At 37.7% G+C, this 19,604-nt stretch overlaps 1 pseudogene; it reads right to left on the reverse strand.

Annotated features, from left to right (window-relative positions):
- Positions 1-14,638: 14,638 nt before the first annotated feature.
- LOC103547359 (FACT complex subunit SSRP1-like) lies at positions 14,639-18,436 on the reverse strand (annotated as a pseudogene).
- Between the last annotated feature and the right edge of the window lie 1,168 nt (positions 18,437-19,604).

Raw genomic sequence — 19,604 nt, forward strand, 5'->3', positions numbered from 1 at the left:
CTCTTTCCAGCACTGCATGATATAATGAGACAGTTAACATGTACTTCTTTTGTCCCAGGTAAGAAGTAGAAATAAAGAAAATAAATGCCAAACTAGACATATTGTAGACATGCCTATTTGAATTTATTTATAAACATGAATGCAGATATCTATGAGCTCATTTATACATATGGATGTGAATACAGAAAGGTTTCAAGTTTCATTTCACTCTTTGAGTCACTTCTATAGCATTTTTTGATTATCACGGTAAAAGTTTAATGAGCTCCTTCCATAATTATAACAGGTACCATGGAAACTTTTCAGCACAGAAAACTCCTCTGTTATTAAATTGTTATGATTTAATGACAAGTATAATCAATTAATTTATACCTCACTTTGCTCCAAAAAATTTGAGGCAACTAAAGTATATGTAAATACCAAGGAAAATGATTACAGATGTGTTCTTCTCATGGTCACTGTGGCAGAGACAACTGTATGTGCCCACGTATTTCCTTTTTTTCCTGAGCACACAGCTCAAGTACATCTCCCAGTCTTCCCTGCCTTTAGATGGGGCCACCGTACTGAGTTCTCGCCAATAGAATGCGGGCAAAAGCAATATACAATTTCAGACCTGCTACCTAAAACCAACCTTGTGATCCTCAACGCTCTATCTCTGCTTATCTTCCAGCTAGATGCAGAGGATACAGGAGTAACATGAGGCCCTATAAAAGGAACAAGTACTACTTGCTCCAGCACCATTTGTTGAAAAGACTATTCATTCCCTGTTAAATTACCTGAAGTTTATTATGTCTCTATCCTTCACTAATTCCACACTGCAGCTCTGTAATATTTCTTGAAATCAGGTAGTGCAAGTTGTCGAATTTTGTTGCACTTTAAAAAATTGTTTTAAAAAACTGGTTTCTTTGTATGTCCATATATATTTTTAGTCAGCTTGTCAATTTCTGTGTAAAAGCCTGTTGGAATTTTGATTGAAATCACATTGAATCTATAGATTAATTTGCAGAGAATTGAAGTATTCATAATATCAAGTTTTCTGATTCATGAAAATTGTATATTTCTCTACCTATTTAATTTCTCTCAACAATGTTTTGAAATTTCAATGCATAGATTTTGCCCTTAGTTAAATTTCTCCCTAAATATTTTGTGGTTTTTGATGCTGTAAACTGAAATAGAAATTTCTAATTTTGAGATGCTAATATACAGAAATCAATATGGTAATTTTATCCTTAACTTTTTGAGAACTCTCCATACTGTTTCCAATAGCATCTGCACCAGTTTACATCCCACCGGCAGTGTATGAGGGTTTTCCCCACATCCTCTCCAACACTTGTTATTTCTTTTCTTTTTAATTATAACCATTCTGACAGGTGTGAGGTGATATCTCACTATAGTTTTGACTTGCATTTCTTTAATAATTAGTGATGTTGAACATCTTTTTATGTGCCTGTTGGCAATCTGTATATCTTCTTTGGAAAAATGTCTGTCCAGATCCTTTGCCCACTTTTTAATGGAGTTTTTTTTTTTTTTTTTTGTGCTGTGGAGTTGTGTGACTTTATATATTTTGAGTGTTAACCCCTTATCAGATACATGATTTGCAAATATCTTCTTCCAGTTGCTAGGTTGTCTTTTCGTTTTGTTGATGGTTTCCTTCACTCTGCAGAATCGTTTTAGTTTGATGTAGTCTCATTTGGATACTGTATTAAGTAAAATAGGTCAAACAGAGAAAGCCAAATGCTTATGATTTCACTCATATGTGGAAGATAAAAACAACAACAACAACAAACAAACACATAGATATAGAGATTAGATTGGTGGTTCCCAGAGGGAAGGAGGTAGGGCTAGGGTGAAAGAAGTAAAAGGGCCCATGTGTACAGTGATGGATGGTAATTAGTCTTTGGGTGGTGAACATGATGTAGTCTACAGAGAAATTGAAATATAATGATGTTCACCTGAGGTTTATGTAATGTTATAACCAATGTTACCTCAAGAAAAAAAAGAAATGAATAGATTTTTGTATGTTAACCTTACAACATCTTGTGACTTTGTTAAAGTCATTTATTGTTTCCAGTCTTGTTTTTGTAGATTTCTTAGGATTTTCTACCTTGATGATCATGTCTTCTTCAAGTAAGGATGAAATTCTTTCTTTCTTTCTGATTTTTATGCCTTTTATTTTATTTTTCTTACCTTATTGTGCTGGCTAAGATCCTGAGTCCAATAGTGAATAGAAATACTGAGATTAGATATTCTTGTCTTGATCCCGATATTCAGGTGAAAAACATTTGTTCTTTTACCATTAAATATGATATTAGCTGTTGGATTTTTGTTGATGCCCTTTATCAAGTTGAGGAAGTTTCCTTTTATTTGTACTTTCCTGGAAGTGTCTATCATGCATTAATGACTTTGAATTTTGTCAAATGATTTTTCTCCACTTACTATGTGAAAATGGTTTTTATTTTGTAGTCTAATATAGCAAATTACATTTATTCATTTTGAAATGTTGAAACAAACCTCACATTTCTGGGATGAACCCTACTTTGTCATGATATACTATTCTTTTCTATATATTTCTTGAATTCATTTGCTAAAATGTTATATAGGGTTTTGCATCTTTATTAATGAGAGATGCTGGTGTTTGGTTTTCTTTTTTGTAAGGTCTTTATCTGGTTTTAATATCAGTATAATGGTGGAATCTTTGATTTCTGGAAAAGTTTATATATAATTAGTATCATTTCTTCTTTAATATTTAGCATAATTCACTAGTGAAGCAATCTTCTTTTTTTGTTTTTAAATAAGGATAGCATTATTAAAGTTATTTTTTCTTGAATGAGCTTTGTTAGTCTGTGTCTTTCATGAAAGCACATGTCATTTTACGTGCCCATTTACTCGTTTGTCCTATGCATTAGACTGTTGAAGACTCCTTGAGGGAAAGGACGCTGCCTTTTATTTTTAAGACTCCAGATCTTAGTATAGTGTCAGGCACATGGTAAGTATTCAATAAATATTTCTTAAATAAAAGAAGCAGTGGATGAACTTTTAGTGGGACCGTGAGAAGTTTCATAGAAGAAAACCAGAGGTGGATCAAAAGGGATTAAGATGAAAGAGGAAGAAGAAGCCCACAAAGAAAGGACAGCACAAACATAGGAGGAGACAGGGTAGGGCATGGTTAGGGAATGGCAGAGTGTGCATCTTAGGGTACTGAAGTAGAAATTAAGCTGGATTAAGATAACCCAGAACTAAGTCAAGGGCTTTACTGTACTGAGGAGCTTGGAGATTGGTCTGTATACATTGGGAAGCCGTTGAAAGTTTTTGAGAAGGGGAATTCTAAGAATTGTTCTGTGTTTTAAAGGATGTTCCTGGTGGCACACAGTGGGACTGATTAGAGAGGATGGAGACAAGAAGCAATGAAAGCAGTTAGCAGGCCACTGCAACACTCCTTTACTGAGTGAGAATGGGGACTCAAACTAGTCATGGTATGGGCGTGAGGGAAAAAAGATTTCTTTCAAAAATAGAATGCTTAAGATTTTTTTCACCTGAATGGGTGGTGAATAAAGAGATAAAAGATATCCTGAGTTTGGGTGGACAGTAATGCCATTAACTAAGATGCAATTACAAGTGAAAGGGCAGGTTTGCAGCTGAGGGGTACTTAACCACAGCCAAATAGAGGGGTCTGGGACTCAAGAAAATGAAGATTTTGCAGCCATGTGCATAGTAGTAGAAGTCAAAACCACTGAAATAAGTGAGAATATTGGATGGGAAGAAGCCCTGGGAATGGGGGAAATCCTCCATTTAGGTAGAGAAAAAATGAAAAGCTGATAACATTCTGGCAGAAGGAAGGAGGAGAGCCAAGAAAGCACAAAGAAGCGATTGCTTTTCAAGAGTTTCAAGAAAGCGCTGATGATGGGAGGTGGTGTAGAAGAGAGAGTCAGTCTAGAGCCAGGAGTCAGAAAGATTTCCTACTGAATCTCTGCATCAACATTCGTAGGCTGCGTGACTGTTAGCAAGTTATATAACCTCCATCTGTAGAGTGAAGGCAATCTGATAACCTATCTAATACAGCTGTTGCAAAGAATAAATGAGAAATAATACCCTTAAAGTGCTTCTCACTTTGTGTGGCTATAGTAAGCAACCAATATTATCTAGTATTACCAACAGTAGTAAAGGATGCCTCAGGCAGGGTGAAAAGAATGAGGAAGAAGTGGATGTAAGTTTTGCTTCTCTGGAAGACAAGGCAAAGGTTACAAACCTATAGGAACTACTCTCACTCGGACGTGGGGTTTTCAGATCTTTTTGCAATATAGGCATCTTTATAATTTCTACCTGTAGAATGTTTGGATTGTGTGTGTATGTGTGTGTGTGTGTGTGTGTGTGTGTGTGTGCGTGTCTGTGCCCAAATAAAAATAGTTAATTCTAAATAGGTCTGATAATTTATACGAAAAGAAGTTCTCAGGAAAGGCTGCTGTTTCTTCTGGAAAGATTTATAAAGAAATGTCACAAAGGAATGAATCATAAGCAGATACATGCTAATTTGGTTTCATTTCTTTGCTTAAAATTACTTAGTGTTATTTCATTACATTGTATTATGCTTGTTTTTATTCCTTTCAAACAAATAAATAATTTAGATTTTGGTCATGATTTGAACTTAAGCCACTTGGCTTATGAAAGAAGTTATTAAATCAACAAAGCCAGACATCTCTGAATTTTAATGTTCAAATGAAATATATAGAATTAAGGATCATTTAGCATTTTCATTTATCATTTGATGGTCTAATCAAATTAACATTTAAGAAATTTTCTATGGAGTTTAGAAAGGAGACTGTGAATTATCAGATACAATCTCAAAATTTTCAGCATGGTTTTGAAAAGTGTATTTTAAATGTCTTTGAATGTTAGGAAAGTCGTTTTGGTCAGAATAGAATAGCAAGCATGATCAGCTACCTCATACAGCACTTACATAATTTACACACATGCGTGTGGGTACAGATTTCCTTTTAGGGTGAATGCGCGTACAAAACCCTTACCCAGTAAAGAGCTTTAAGCTTTCCCACCTATTTTGTGATTTCTGCAAAGTAAACAAAACTGCTTACTTATCTTTCATTTTGTTTGAGTCCACAGTTACTTCAGCAGAACTAAATGACTGACTTTCCTCCAAGGCACCAACATAATACCTCCAGGACCGAAATCCCTAGTTTCATTCTTCTGGATAAAGAAGATATAAACAAAAGCTATTTTTAACTTTCTTCTTTGCGAACCTATCAAGGGACAATAGCAGACCCTACCTTTGATTACTGATGCGGGCCTACTGTGGTCGTTGAATATTATACAATAAACTGTTTACATAGCAGCCCTTTTTACAGGTTTTAAATCTTCCCGAGCTGCCAGTTTCTGAAGCTGAGTCTGCCAGCTGGCCGACAGAGAGGTGCTTGTGTTCTAGTTGATTGAGGTAATTAACAGCCCAAACCGTCAGGAGGTGACAGCAGGCAAAAAGTTCCTGCCCTGGGGTCACAGCTGGGCTCCAACAACTTGCTCCTGATTTACCAGTAAAACTAATAATGTAAGTAATATTGGTATTAAATTATAAAATCAAGGGTCAAACTGAAATTCTGGTTTGTACCACACATTCACCGGCAGCAAATTAGCGATAATGTCTGGCAGTTACTCTGCCCTCTTAAATGACCCCTGGAAAAATCAGCACGTGCCTATTTTGGCAACAATATGTGGATTTTGGTACACTTAAAGAAGCGAAGGGGTGTCTTTCACTTTGATTTCTTTCCATAAATGTAGCTATTAATAGGATATAGATTTTTAAGGTTTAAGAAAATCAAACCCTCAGGCATTAGCAGATCATGATTAGAGCAGGTTATTTACTTATTTGTGATGTAGAGTTTAGTTTTTATTGTTGTGTGTATGACTGGGTGCAGATATTAGGTGATCAGCATCAGAGTAGACTTAATTTTGCTTTGCAATTCAAACTGAGCCACACTTTTATTCACAGCGTTATATTTTCCTGTAATGAGCCCAGGTGAGAGGTGGGGGCAGGGATAGGGAGAGATTGCATGGAGGGACAGATGGATAGATTCAGAAATACATCCAAAGCATATCTTTTTAAGTGATATTGATTTTTAAGGTATGACCACTATCAGAAACTTTTCAAGATTTTAAGAGAAAAATGCAGTGGGCTTGCTAACTTGAATTGACTCTTAGCTTACCAAATTTTATTATGCCTTTCTAGCAAAGGTCACATCTGATATTAGAGGGGAAATAAGCAATTACCACTTTATGTAAAAGTTTTCTTGCACATACCCATAAATTCTAGAGATTTCATACCATCATGAACTTATGACTCATCTAAAAAATAGTTGTTAGATTTGTTTATTTATTTATAAAATAGCTTTTTAAGCTTATCAGAGAAATTACACAAATATGAAAATTTAACTTGTTTGAAAATGAGTTATGAAATGAGCTCAGTGGTTGCACAGAGATTTTTAAATGCATTTATGAACAAATGGGCTCCTTTGATCTACAGTTCTATCTCTAGTCTCAGACTTGTGGGAGACTGAGTGTGGAAATCCAGAATAGGAAACCTGACAGGTAGTCTTGTTTAGTCTCCTTATCTTTGGCACCCGAATAAAGTAAAGTACTAAGCTGAATCAAATGAGCAAGTCTTTTTTGAATCTAATTTTTTACTACATATTATAACACTGTGCTAAGAACCCTGAGGGAGAAAAATAACTTTAAGATGTAGTGTCTACTGTGCAGAAGTTTAGTGTCAAGGTGGGGATAGAAAGAATAAAATCATAAAAATCAATAAGAAAGTTATAATCTACGATGCACCAAAAGGCTTGTTGGCTAAAGAGTCAGGTGAGAAAAGACCCAGAGGCAGGGAAGGTTGGAATGCTTTGTGGATCAGGGTAGACTAACTTGAAAAATGCAAAGGTTATGTGTAGATGTGTCAGATAATGTGAAATTCTAAGGAGCTTGCAGTTTATTCTATGAGAATGATACACCATTGAAGGTGTATGAGCAGAGAGAAATTTGATCACAGGGATATTTTAGAAAGTCATTTTAGGGAAAACGGGGGAAAGTTGATTGGATCAGTCATTTCAAAATGAAGTTTTTTTCTGAATTTAAAGAATTTTCTCGCTCTGATCAGTTAACAGTGGTTCATGGTAGGATATTTGTCTTGGGGAATGGGGTGCTCCTTGCTGGCTGTTGAAATCATTGGTATAAAGGTAGAAGAGGTTTCCATTAGTAATTAAATATTCCAGTTCAGGAAGGAAGTGATGAGAACCTTAACTAGAGAATGAGGACAATGGAAAAATTGGGATAAAATGCAAGAGATGAATATGAATCACTTGAAAGGAAAACCTGAAGGAATAACTCTGAAGTCTAAAAATAGCATTTAAGAAGAAATGAAAACCTGAAATTTATAGTGGTGACTAGACAAATTATTATACATGTTCAATGACTCACAGACTGGTTCTTTTGATAGACTAAATGCTCTCACACATTTTGTGCTACTTAAAGAACCATTTAGTAGCCTGGAATGATATACTCATCGAATTGTTCTCCAACAATCATATTTCTCACCATGAAATTCTACAGCTTCAGTTCTAAGAATCCGTAGATATTACTGAGCACCCACTCCTTATCATAATGCTACCTCAAGGGATACTTAGAGGAAATCTAAAAAATCTAGAGGGACATAAAACATTTACCTTTATAAAGCTCAAGTATTATATACTATGCACCCAACTATGAGTTCAGAAGAGGATGCACTTAAACTAGAGGTTAGCAGTGAGAACAGTGTAGACTAGGGAGAAGACATTTGGGAGAGGTTTATAGCCACAGAGGTGAACCCTAAGCATCCCAGTTTGCCTGGAGTGGACAACAGTGAATTCCTGGGTGTCAATTTTGATCTACAGATATTGAGGAGCTATTAAAAGTTTTTCAAGAAGAGAATACGATGATAAAGGTCTTAGAAATTAATTTTGCTGTCAAGTGCAGAGCAGACTGTATTGGGAAGCTGTGGGAGGTAGAGAAATGGCCAGAAAACTTCAGTTACATTTAAGGATAAAGGAGATGAAAAGATAGAGATATAAATAATTGTATATTTATATTTATATCTATACAAAATGGATCATTTGTTAATTGTCTTATATTACTCTTTGGCAAGTTATCTTTCTTTTATTAGGGGTTTTAAATAAACCCCTAAGCTTTTGAAGACATTTTAATGCTATTTTAGCAAAAGGGCAGACAACAATTTGAATGCCTGCAAAAAAGATTTGAAACTCACCACTGATTCCCAATCTTGGAAGCAGCATTGGCTCCACGGCAGCTCAAAGGTGTGCTCCTGGGCCTATGAGGGTCTACCACCATCTTGGTTTAAATCATTGCCAGAAGACCAACCTGATATGAGTGAAATGGTTGGGAACCATTCTGATACATTCTAACATAGGCTGAGATTTAGGAAGCTCAGTCCCCAACTCAGATGATACCTCCCCAAACACAGCTGACCCTTCATGAAACAAAACATGATGGATAAAATTCCTTAGCCTGTTATAGAATCTAGTAATTTCAATCCAAAATGAAGACTAGAACATTGATAAAGATTCTTCTCAGAAATCGTAATACTGATAAACAAATCTTGAAGTTGAATTAGCCCAAACTTTCAATGACTGAATTTGTTTTCTTCCAATGCACTTCAAAAAGCTTTTTTATTGTGAGAATTTTTAAAACAGAAGCAGAGAGAATAGTTGAATGAATCTCCATGTACCCATTACATAGCTTCAATAGCTATTATTTTATCAATTTTATTTCATTTATCCCCCAACTTTTGTGGGACGAGAAGGCTTGAGTTTTAAAAAAAAAATCAAATCTCAAACATTATATCCTTTCGTCCGAAAATCCTCCAGACAGGAAAAGTTCTCTATTCTTTCATTTTAATTATCAATTGTTAAAACTGGTATCTTAGGAATAACAAATCTTTGCCTCTGAGATAAGTAGGATTTTAAAAAACATATTATGTTTTTGATTTTGCTTCTATTTTTATTTTTGTCATGCAAAACCTGCGTGTGGGTGTTCAAAATTATCGTTCCTTTCCCTTTGTTGCTTCTCAGGCTATAATGAAGTTTGCTCATGTTTTCTCCTATTACTCGCATGGTTTCTTATTCTACATTTGGATTTGATTAGTTTGGAGTTTATTCTGTGAGAAAAAGATCTAATCTTAAGTATTTGCATATGATGATCCACCTGACAATTGGGACCCTTTAATGATTTCTTTTCCCTCAGATTCATCTAACTTTACAGAACCTTTATTCCCACCCCTGCTCCTTCAGTTGTATCTTCAGTCAGTCACCATGCCATAAAGCTTCATTATGCAAGTTCCATATTAAGCAACTGGGACACAGAGATGAGTACTTACAGTTGTTATAATCTGTGTGGGGATACAGACAGCTAGGCAAGCAATTGTGACAAAGCACATCAGGTCCTGCAGTATGAACTAATCTGTGAGCACACACGCAGACCCCAACCAGATTGGGGTGGGTGAGAAAAAGCTTCCAGAAGATTCAATCTCCCTGACTTGTTAAGGATAAAAGTGGGAATCAATGAGGGAAAGTGGTGTAGAAGTCGTAGGGAGAAGACTCTGGATTCCAGTGAGAGGAGGCAGCATGTGTAAAAACAGAAACCAGAGACAGAATAATACCTTCAGAGAACTAATTGCCAGCAGTTTCTTCTAACGGTGGAGTACACAGGACTAGAGACATATTCGCAGCTCATTTTTATGGAGTGCTTTCTGTGTACCAGCCACTGGACTAAGGGCTTTATAAACATCATTTCTTCCTTTCTTCCTTCCTTCCTTCTTTCTCCCCCCACTTCCTTCCTTCCTTCTTTCTTTCTTTCCTTCCGTCCTTTCTTCCTTCCGTCCTTTCTTTCATCCTTTGCCCTTCCTTCCTTCCTTTCTTTCTTCCTTTCTTTCATTTTTGCAGAGTAAGATTTGCCCTGAGCTAACACCTGCGCCAGTCTTCCTCTATTTTGTATGTGGGTCATCACCACAGTGTGGCCACTGATGAGTGGTGTATGTCTAAGCCCAGGAACCAAATCTGGGCTGCTGAAGCACAGTGCTCTGAGCTTAAACACTAGGCCACAGGGCTGGCCCTAAGTGTCATTTCTTTTAATCCCTATAACAATACTAATGTGACAGTACCATTATATTCCTTATTTTACAGAAGGGGAAATGGAAAACAAGAGACATGGAATAATTTCCTCGAATCACACAGCTGGGACGTGGGAGAGCCAGAATTTGAACCCACATTGTCTGGCTCCAAAGCCCAAGTTCATGATGGCTCTATTGTGTTGCCAGATTATGAATGGTCTTGAAGAATCTGGTGGGTCACCAAATGGTTTTCAGCTGAAGAATGATATATTTACACTTTTAGAAAATCCCTCTGGATGCAAGGAGCAGAATGTATTATAAAGGCATCAATAATTGCATGGAGATCATTTAGGAGATTAATGGAAACTGGATGGGAAATAATAATTCTAGAGTTGACCTGATTGGTTGTAATGGGGAGACACAGAGATGGAGATATTAAATAGGTAGGAGTTACTCCCCCACAGGATATAGAGGGGAAGCCTGGAAAAAAAGATTTTGGCCTGGGCAGCTGACTGGATGGTGGTGCATTAATTACTGAATAAGCAAATTGATGATAATTTATACAAAAAGCCAGAACATACAATTTTTGGTATGTTGATAAAATGTATGCTCTGTATGATCATTTGGGCAGCAATGGGAGCCAATGTGGCTTAAGTATAACATGATAACATTTAGTACATAACTCTATCAGGTAATAAAGTTTATTTTGGCTTGAGATGTTTTATCCAACAGTGTTGCTTATTAATACGACATATAGGCAATGACTAAACACAGATGTCCATTAGAATTCCAGAGCCTGCTGAACTGTCTTTCACAGCTCTAATCTCCTAAAGCTTTTTTAGTTTATAATCCCCAATAATACCTTTCCCTTGAGGATATCTATGAAAGTTTGTTGGGGATTATTTTTGCAGAACTGGAATTTCCCAATGTTATGTTAATTTATTGTTTGACAAACATGTCAAAATAAATATCAGCATTTACAATTAGGCTAAAGAGGCAGTTTTCTATTTAAAAAGCTTTTAAATAGGCTTTGCAGTCACCATTCACTGGCACTTATCAAATATGGGATTTGTTTAGAACACACTTTCTTGTGAACATTCATGTCTTTGTGACTCAGTCTAAACAGTTGTAATTTGTTCCTCATTAGGCTTCTTGAGAAAATGTAGTGGGTAAAGAAGATAACTGTTCAGCTATTTAATGTGCTTTCATATAGAGTGGAATCTGAATAGTTCTACAATAAGATTTCTTTATATTACTTTTTATGTTTTCTAGGCACTTCAGGTTTTAAAAAATTTCTACCAAAAAACTTTATAAATTTATAACATTTAAAAAATTTTATATGAGGTTCTGATCAATGTAAAAAATATTAACAGTGATTCCCCAATTTTTATCAGTTAGGATTCAATTTGGTTGAACTTAACAAGGCCCAAAATAACAGTGTCTTCAAAATAAATTTATTTCTCTTTAACTTAGTATCCCAAAGCAAGGATTCTATGGATAGTATGACATCTCTGCTCCATGAAATTCTAAGGGAACTATTCTCACTACACCATCATCCCTGGGCATGGTAGGCTGATGATAAGATAACACGGGAAAGAGGAAAGAGCAAAGAAGATTGAGAAGGAACTCTATATGAGGTGGAATGAAAATCAAAAAGAACGAGTGAAAAAAGAGCATCATAGGAGAAGGAGAGAGGAACTGAGTCAACCACTACTGACTGGTATAGACAAGGACAGAGAATTAACCAGATTGAGCAACATGGAAATCAGCAGTGCAGTTGAGAAGAGTAGTGTTGATAAAGTGGAGAAGCCTTAAAAATAATGAGTTTTGACATGTTTTCTGAGAATTATTCTGTAAAGGGGAGAAAAAAATAAGATGGTAGCTGGCGAGGAAAGTGGGCCCAAGAGAAGATTCTTTTAAGGCATTAATGAAATACCATCCTGTTTGTATGCTGATGAAATGATTGAGTAGAAAGGAAAAGTATTGATGATTTAGGAAAGATGGGGAGAATTATTGGGATGAAGTCCTGGAGAAGGCAAGAGGGATGGGACCATATGCAGAAGTGGAGCAATCGGCAAAAATGACATATTCAGGAAGGTTCCTGAGAAGGAAGTGCCCACAACACTTCCTTTCACACACCATGGACCAGAACTTTAGCATCTGACCACATCTGATAACTGTAAGGGAGACTGAGAGATTTAATCCTCATCTTCACAGACTATATGCCCAGCTTTTTGTTGTTATTTTTTTCAATTATTAAGGAAGAAGCAGATAAAAATTGAAGTGAGAAGGGTTAGGGTGAACACTAGAATTCTCTGATACACTCACATTTTCTCAACAACTATAATCTTAAGCTTTGGAGGGTCTATGGACATATATTTAGCTTTCTGGTATCAATTGATAATTCATCTAAACTGAGATGGTTTTAATAATTTAAGATAAAATAGAGGTGATGGGAATTAGCATTTACTGAGTGACTGATATATGTCAATCCTTTTATAAATTATCTATTTAAATCTTTATCCCATCAGGAAAGCATTATTCTGCTTATTTCATTGTTGCGTAAGCTAAAGCTCAGATTGGCTAAAAATTACCTGAATTTACATAGCTAATACAACCAGGCTTAAAGTTAGGTCCATCCAGCAATAAGCCTGAACACACTATTTCCACCACCTTTAGGTACCTTGGAAATATATTTTTTAGATTCTGAAATAAGTGCTGTCTCTGGCAATGTGAATTAATCACTCTTTTTTGCTCCCCTAGCATTTCATGTATGTCTGTGGTATAACACTTATCACATTGGTTTTTCAAAGTTTATTTACTTGTCTGTGTGAAGTGTCTTTTCCACACCTCCTCACCTTCCCATCATTGTGTGAAGAGTTCTTTAGGAACTGTGGCTTATCTTGTATCTGTGATTCATTTTTGTATCCTCTCTTTGACCCAGAGGGATACTGAAGTAATATTATTGAATAAATGAATGAATACCCAGGTAAGAAAAAGGTTTTCATAGGACACAAAATGCACTAACCATTTAGTAAAATATTGACAAATAAGGCTACATTAAAATTAAGCAACTTCATTCATCTAAAGACACAATTATGAGAGTACTACAGTAACTCCCAGGGGACAAAATGTTTTAGCTGTTTCAATATCTCAATAGAAGTTCATGTTGCTTTCAGAATATTTGTGAGGCAATTAAGTCCTAACCCAGCCAAAATACTTAATTGCAAAATAATAGATTCCATTACAAACTTGGCATTTCTTTTGCCAGAGATTCTGCATGAAATTCTTGCTGCAGTCTAAAAAGAATATATTTATTCCTACTGGGACATCATTACCATTTTAATGTAAGTTAATATGTCTTTAACTTTATTAATACTCCCATTGTCACGATCTCTTCTTTCATTGTGTTTCATTTCAGAGAAAAAATTACTTCTTAGTATAAGAAACATGTTTTAGTTATTTCCTTTGTGATAGAAATTTAAAATATTAATTAGAATTATTTGCTATTATGTGACTATTTAGTAATTTATGTTTATTCCTGTAACAAACTTTAAATTTTGCTGTCTTGAATAAGTTTGTGAGTGGAAGAGTAGCTTCAAGAATTCTGGCATCTATTTTCTAAATTTCAATGCATGGACCTTATTTGCCTTTAATAAAACTGGTTAATTAACAATATTTTCAATTTTTAGGTGACTTGGGAAGAGAGGAACAGAAAGACTACTTGTTTATTGAGTTATGCCAGATCTTTCTGATATGTTAGTTAATCATCCAACCAGTCTGGCTATAGGCATTATAACCCAATAGCCAAGATGAAAAATTTGAGGTTCAGAAGATTGAAGTTTCTTGCCCAGAGTCATAAGCTATTAAGTGATGGAGCCTGATTTTAAATCCACAGATGTGTTACCTCAAAGTGCATGAATCTGCTTTTGTCAAGGTCAACATTAACCTCTATTTGCCATCATCTTTCTCTACCAGTCAGTAGCATTTGGCAAAATGGATCACTCGTTCCTACTCCTCTCCCCTAAAATTCAGTTCCCTTTATTAAATGTTGATTTTCACAGACCAGAAATACAAACTAAAACTAGAAATGGGCCCCATTTAGAAGCTACAGGCCTCACCTCGCATGACCTCTGCTGCAACAACTCGAACAGAACAAGAAGCAGCTATATTCTTAAGATTGGGAAAGTCAGAGGATTTGGACCTATGTTGTCCTGCCTCCCACCCAATCTTCCCCTAAGGCATCAACCATGTGAAGCAGCAGCGGAGGACGCCTTTCCTGCTGCCCCAGGGAAATGCATAGCCCCAGGAGAGCTGGGTTGAAAGGTGCAGAATCCAAGGACTACATTTCACATGGAAGAAACTGGTACCAAAACATGGAGGAGGAGACTGGGAGAGTGACAACGACCTCTTGCCCTGGGGGACAGGGCAAGTGCAAGGAGAGAAAAATGTTCTCCTCTCTCTTCATTGGATCCTGACACCCAGTTATTTGAGTTGGATAGTACTGGCTAGTTTCTCTTCCTCAGAGTCCTTACTCTGCCATCTCTTCTTTTTCACTCTTGGTCTTTCCTGAAGTATGAATTTCCTAACACAAACTGTCCTCTTGAAGCTCTCACTTAGCTGCCTTGTCAAAGACTTGGATAGTGAGAGCTTAGAGGGTGTTGGCTTCTGTTCCATCTTTACTTTTATTTTTTTTTCTTTGACTTGTCCCTCTTAGAAGATTCACTCTGGCGCACTTTATATTCTTTCATGGCTTTTCAAATATTCTCTTCTGGTATCCTCAGCCTTGCAATCCCACTCCTCTTTCTTCTCCTTGGGCATCCCCTTCCAGATCTTGTATGCCTTTTTGGAAATATCCAAGATGGGCAGGCTTGATCTTCTCTCAAGTAGCATTGAGCACAGCATGTATGCAGACATGTGCCTTTTGGGGGCATTGAGGACTTTGCCCTTCTCCACCTCCACAGACTTCTTGAGACCATTGTGATCCTTGACTGTTTCAGCTGTTTTGAGCTGTTTTCTCTTCGTCTCATCCCAATCACTGTCACCATCATTACTGGAAGAGCTGGCTGGCAGAGGCGTTACTGTTAAACTTCTCTGCCATTTCCTGCTTTTCTCCACCTGACTAGAATGACTTATCAGTTTATTCTCCTGAGTCACTATAGTTTTTGGTGGCATTCTCTAAGCAGGCATCTTTTATCAGTTCCATGAAGACATCACACTCATCTTCATCAGAGTTAGAGGCCTATTCATTGTAGTTTTGGTTCATCTTCTCTTTTAATATTTGGTTTTTGATGTTGAGCTTTTTTGCATTGACAAAATCAAATGGTTTCTCATACTCCTCCCTCTCAATGCTGCCGAAGGTATACTGAGTGCCTGCTTGGTCTCAATTTCAAAGTCAAAGGAGCAAGTGGCAGTGGTGCCATTGGCAAAGTTGATGAAAGAGATTTTGTCAAAGCAGATCTGTCTGGGTGGCTTGTGAACCTAGATGAAGCCCCACTGAGCAGGTAGAGCAGTCCTGAGCTCACCTTGTAGGAGCAAGTGAAACACTGGGCCCCTAAATGTCCTTGGAAGTTGCCTGGGAGTGTGACCTTGTGGTTCACCAATGCTTTCATGACTTGGCCAACCATCTCTTGGAGGGATCCCAACATGTTCTTAGTGAACTGCCTATCAAAGTGCTTCTCCATTTCTTCCTTGTTCTTGTTGGAAGTCAAGGAAATGTCCTTGTCCTTGGAGAAAAGGAGGATCAGGAAGCGGTACCAGGTTTTGCCCTGCTTGATGGAGGGATACAACCTGATCACAAAGAATATCTGGTGATGGTCCTTGTGACGCAACAAAAAGAGATTAGGTACTGAAGTGTAGGAGATCTTGTAGTCAAAAGCCTTGCTTGTAAGCGCTTACTTTAAGTCAATTGAATGGAGCTCTTTAGAAATTGTACTATCCGGAGGTAAAATATAAAAACTTTTGTAACATATATAGACACACACTGACAGACAGACATATAGACAAACATTTTCCTTAGATTTGACTTTGGTGTTCTCATAGCAGACCATGGTGAAAAAACTTGTTTTCCCAGTTTTTTTTTTTTTTCCTCTTTCTTATTCTTTCTTTTGGCCTTAGCAATCTGGCTTGGGATCCCCCTTTGTTAAGCAATTGCAATCACAGCATGAAGCCAACTGGAGTCTGGAGGAAAGGCTGCCCATTCGGGAACTGATCGAGCTGTTTTAGAAGCTCAATTTCCCGCTTCTCTTTTAATATTGTTTTGTTATAAAGTCTGAACAACTTCTAAGGACAGTGTCATGGGTCAGAAAGTGTGCTGCTTGTGAGTGTTACTCCCTATAGAAAGGTCGTAAACACTCTCTTACGTGCCTTGGTTTTTCCCTCCGGCCACCTAATACCGCCATGGGAGCTTGGAGCGTGGGGGTGACCAGCACTTATGTGCGCGTCCCCGGATGAGCCTATAATTAATTACCGTGAATGAGAGTGGAGTTCCCTATGGGACTGCTGCACATCACGAGGATTGATCCTCTGACACTCCCGCTGAGGTCCTTAGTCACCTAAGGGCACCTTTTTGGTAAAGGCCGGGAGGAACAAGTGTCCTTTTTCTTTGGAGCTGAACACGTTCAGTCTCTCATTTCTCTATCAAGCAGTTTGTTCAGACTTTATAAACACAATTCTTTCCAATTTAAAGCCAAATTAAAAACGTCAGCCTTCCCCATTCACTCCCAAGTTCCTCTAGGTTCTTCTACCCTAGGAACTTCCCTCTAGGCTCCTCTGGCCTATGAACTTCCTCCTAGGTTCCTCTTACCTAGGGTATGTATTGGTACCGCTTAAAAACCTCTAGTCTTAAGACCTTACCCAGCTCATATAAACTCTTGGACCATCAACTTAAAATAAGGAGGTCCAGGTTTCAGGAGAACTCATCAGGGTCACCTGAAGAATGCAGTGATCTGGTGGGGCTCAATGGGCCCTTATTGGTACAGACTGCCAGTTCAGTGTAGATTCCAGGTGGCCTCCGGTGGGTTTCTCTGAAATCCTGCCGTGACTACACCAAGAACTATGGATGAAAATAATCCATAACCAATCTATAAATGAAAATTTGGGTGAGTTTATTTTGAGCTGTAATCTGAGGACCATAGCTCGGGGCCTTTCTTCCCGAAGGAAGAAAGGGCGCTGAAGAAGTGGGGGTACACAGGGTGGTTATATACCCTCAAAGAGTATGTTTCGCATATGATTGAAATGTCCCTTTTACAATAGTCACGAGGCTGCTCTGTCAGCACAGCGATTGATGGAAACGGCAGATAGGTCTCCTGTCTCAGTGAACGCCACGGGGTGGCAGGTGTGTTGCCTCGGGCTGGGCAGTCACAGATGAGCACTGCAATCGGTTCCAAGCCTAAAGAAAGATGCTTAATCTTTAAAGAGATGCCAACGTTGGGACGGGGAGAGAAGTTGCACCTTTATCTCAAGGGCCTTTGCTCTTGCCATAGGGAATCTTTAAAGCAGATATACAATGCGTGTTCAGCGGCCTCGGTCAGACCCTTTTGGAAAGACAAGGTCAGGCCGATTTAGGTTTATACCAAATGGCTTCCTCATATTCTCCAATATATCCTATTGCTTGCCATTTTTATTTGTCACTGTGCAGGTGCAGAAGGGTGGTGTAGATCCAAATGTTCTAATTACCATGAGAAATCAGTCATTGCAGCTCCCAGATGATGTGTCTCTAGTACCTGGATTATGACCATCTTTGACAGTGTATACTCAGTAAAGGCCTCAACTGGGTCCACACCATCATCTAGGGTGGGAGGCACATAGAAGTGCACCTCCATGAGAGAGACTTTGGCATCAACATTGTGGTGGAATTCCAGTCTCACCTCATTCTTGCCTGTGGTGCACTGGGACATGTTTCTGAGGGGTATCTCAAAGACCGGCTGGTCGTCATGTCAAGGAAAGAGAGCAGTCCACCAAACTTTGCTGTCCCCCCAGTTCCAGCCCTGCACACATAGGACCTGCGATAGTGAGTTTTGAAGAAATAAGAGTTTCTCAAATTCAGATTCTTATAAGACAACATGTTGTAGATAGGGACATTCTTTGTAAGAAGCTTAAATCTATGGCCCAGAGCTACACTGCACTAAATGCCTTCCATCTGCTCTCCAGCCTTGATGTTGTCCACTCTGCCCATCTTGCTATCTTTTAGGATGATGCCCAGGTGGCTCAACCTCAGCCAACCATCATTCAGGGAGACTTTCACCTCTTGGTAGACATCTTGAGCTCCAGTGTCTCTGCCATGAGAACAAAAATTTGTGTTACTTGTTCACCACCATTTTCTCAACACTTAGCACAGTACCTATTTTGCACTCAGTAAATGTTTGTGGAATAAATGAAAGAATTAATGAGTGCATGTCTTTCACAGTACAGCTTGGTATGGACCATGTACAGGTTTATGTCACAGAAATTCCTATATAAAATTCAATAATACTTCACTAATAATAAATATTGTTCTATAAGTGACACCAATGTTTACCCAATCACCCACATAAAAAAACTAGAAACTTCTCATTTCTGGTTCCACATGTAAAGAGCTTGGAAGGAGCCACACCATCCTAATAACAAGTAAAAAGCTACACAGTCTGAAAATCAACAGCTCTTTTAGGATCCAAAAGAGAGATGACATAGGCAAACCAAGGCCCTCAAAATTAGACAGACAGACAGGAAAATACAGGGGGTCACAGCTTACCGGAGCAGATATTCATGTGTGAAAATTACCATGGGAAGCAGGTATTATCAGAGCCTAACTGACTTAGGGAAAGGGAAAACTAAATTTCAGTCAGTTCTAGCTGGGAGAAGGGAAATATTCAACTCCAACCACTCCAGTCATCCTTTCCCACCAGAAAATTAGATGTTGGTGTGTAGAAACACTATTTATTTTTGTATGTGAATTTTGTATCTTGCAACTTTGCTGAACTCATTGATTAGTTATAACAGTTTTTTGGTTGAGCCTGTAGAATTTACTATATGTAAAATCATGTCATCTGAAGATAGAGACAATTTTACTTCTTCCTTTCTAATTCTGATATCTTTTATTTCATTTTCTTGCCTGAGAGCTCTAGCTAGGGCTTCCAGTACTACATCAAATAGCAGTGGTGAGAATGGCCACCCCTTTCTTCTTCCTGATCTTGGAGGAAAAGCTTTCAACCTTTTGCCATTAAGTATGATGTTAGCTGTGGACTTGTCATATGTGGGCTTCATTATTTTGAGCTATCTTCCTTCTATGCCTAATTTGTTAAGTGTTTATCATCAGGATGTTGAATTTTGTCAAGTGCTTTTTCTGTGTCTGTTGAGATGATCGTATGATTTTTTTCTTGCAGCAAAAATGTATTTGATAAAATATGCTTATGGATGTATCGTATATATTATGTATGCTTATGTATGCTAAGTGAATGACAGCAATGATTCA

Source organism: Equus przewalskii, chromosome 2, assembly GCF_037783145.1.
Source record: "Equus przewalskii isolate Varuska chromosome 2, EquPr2, whole genome shotgun sequence".
Taxonomy (NCBI): Eukaryota; Metazoa; Chordata; class Mammalia; order Perissodactyla; family Equidae; genus Equus; species Equus przewalskii.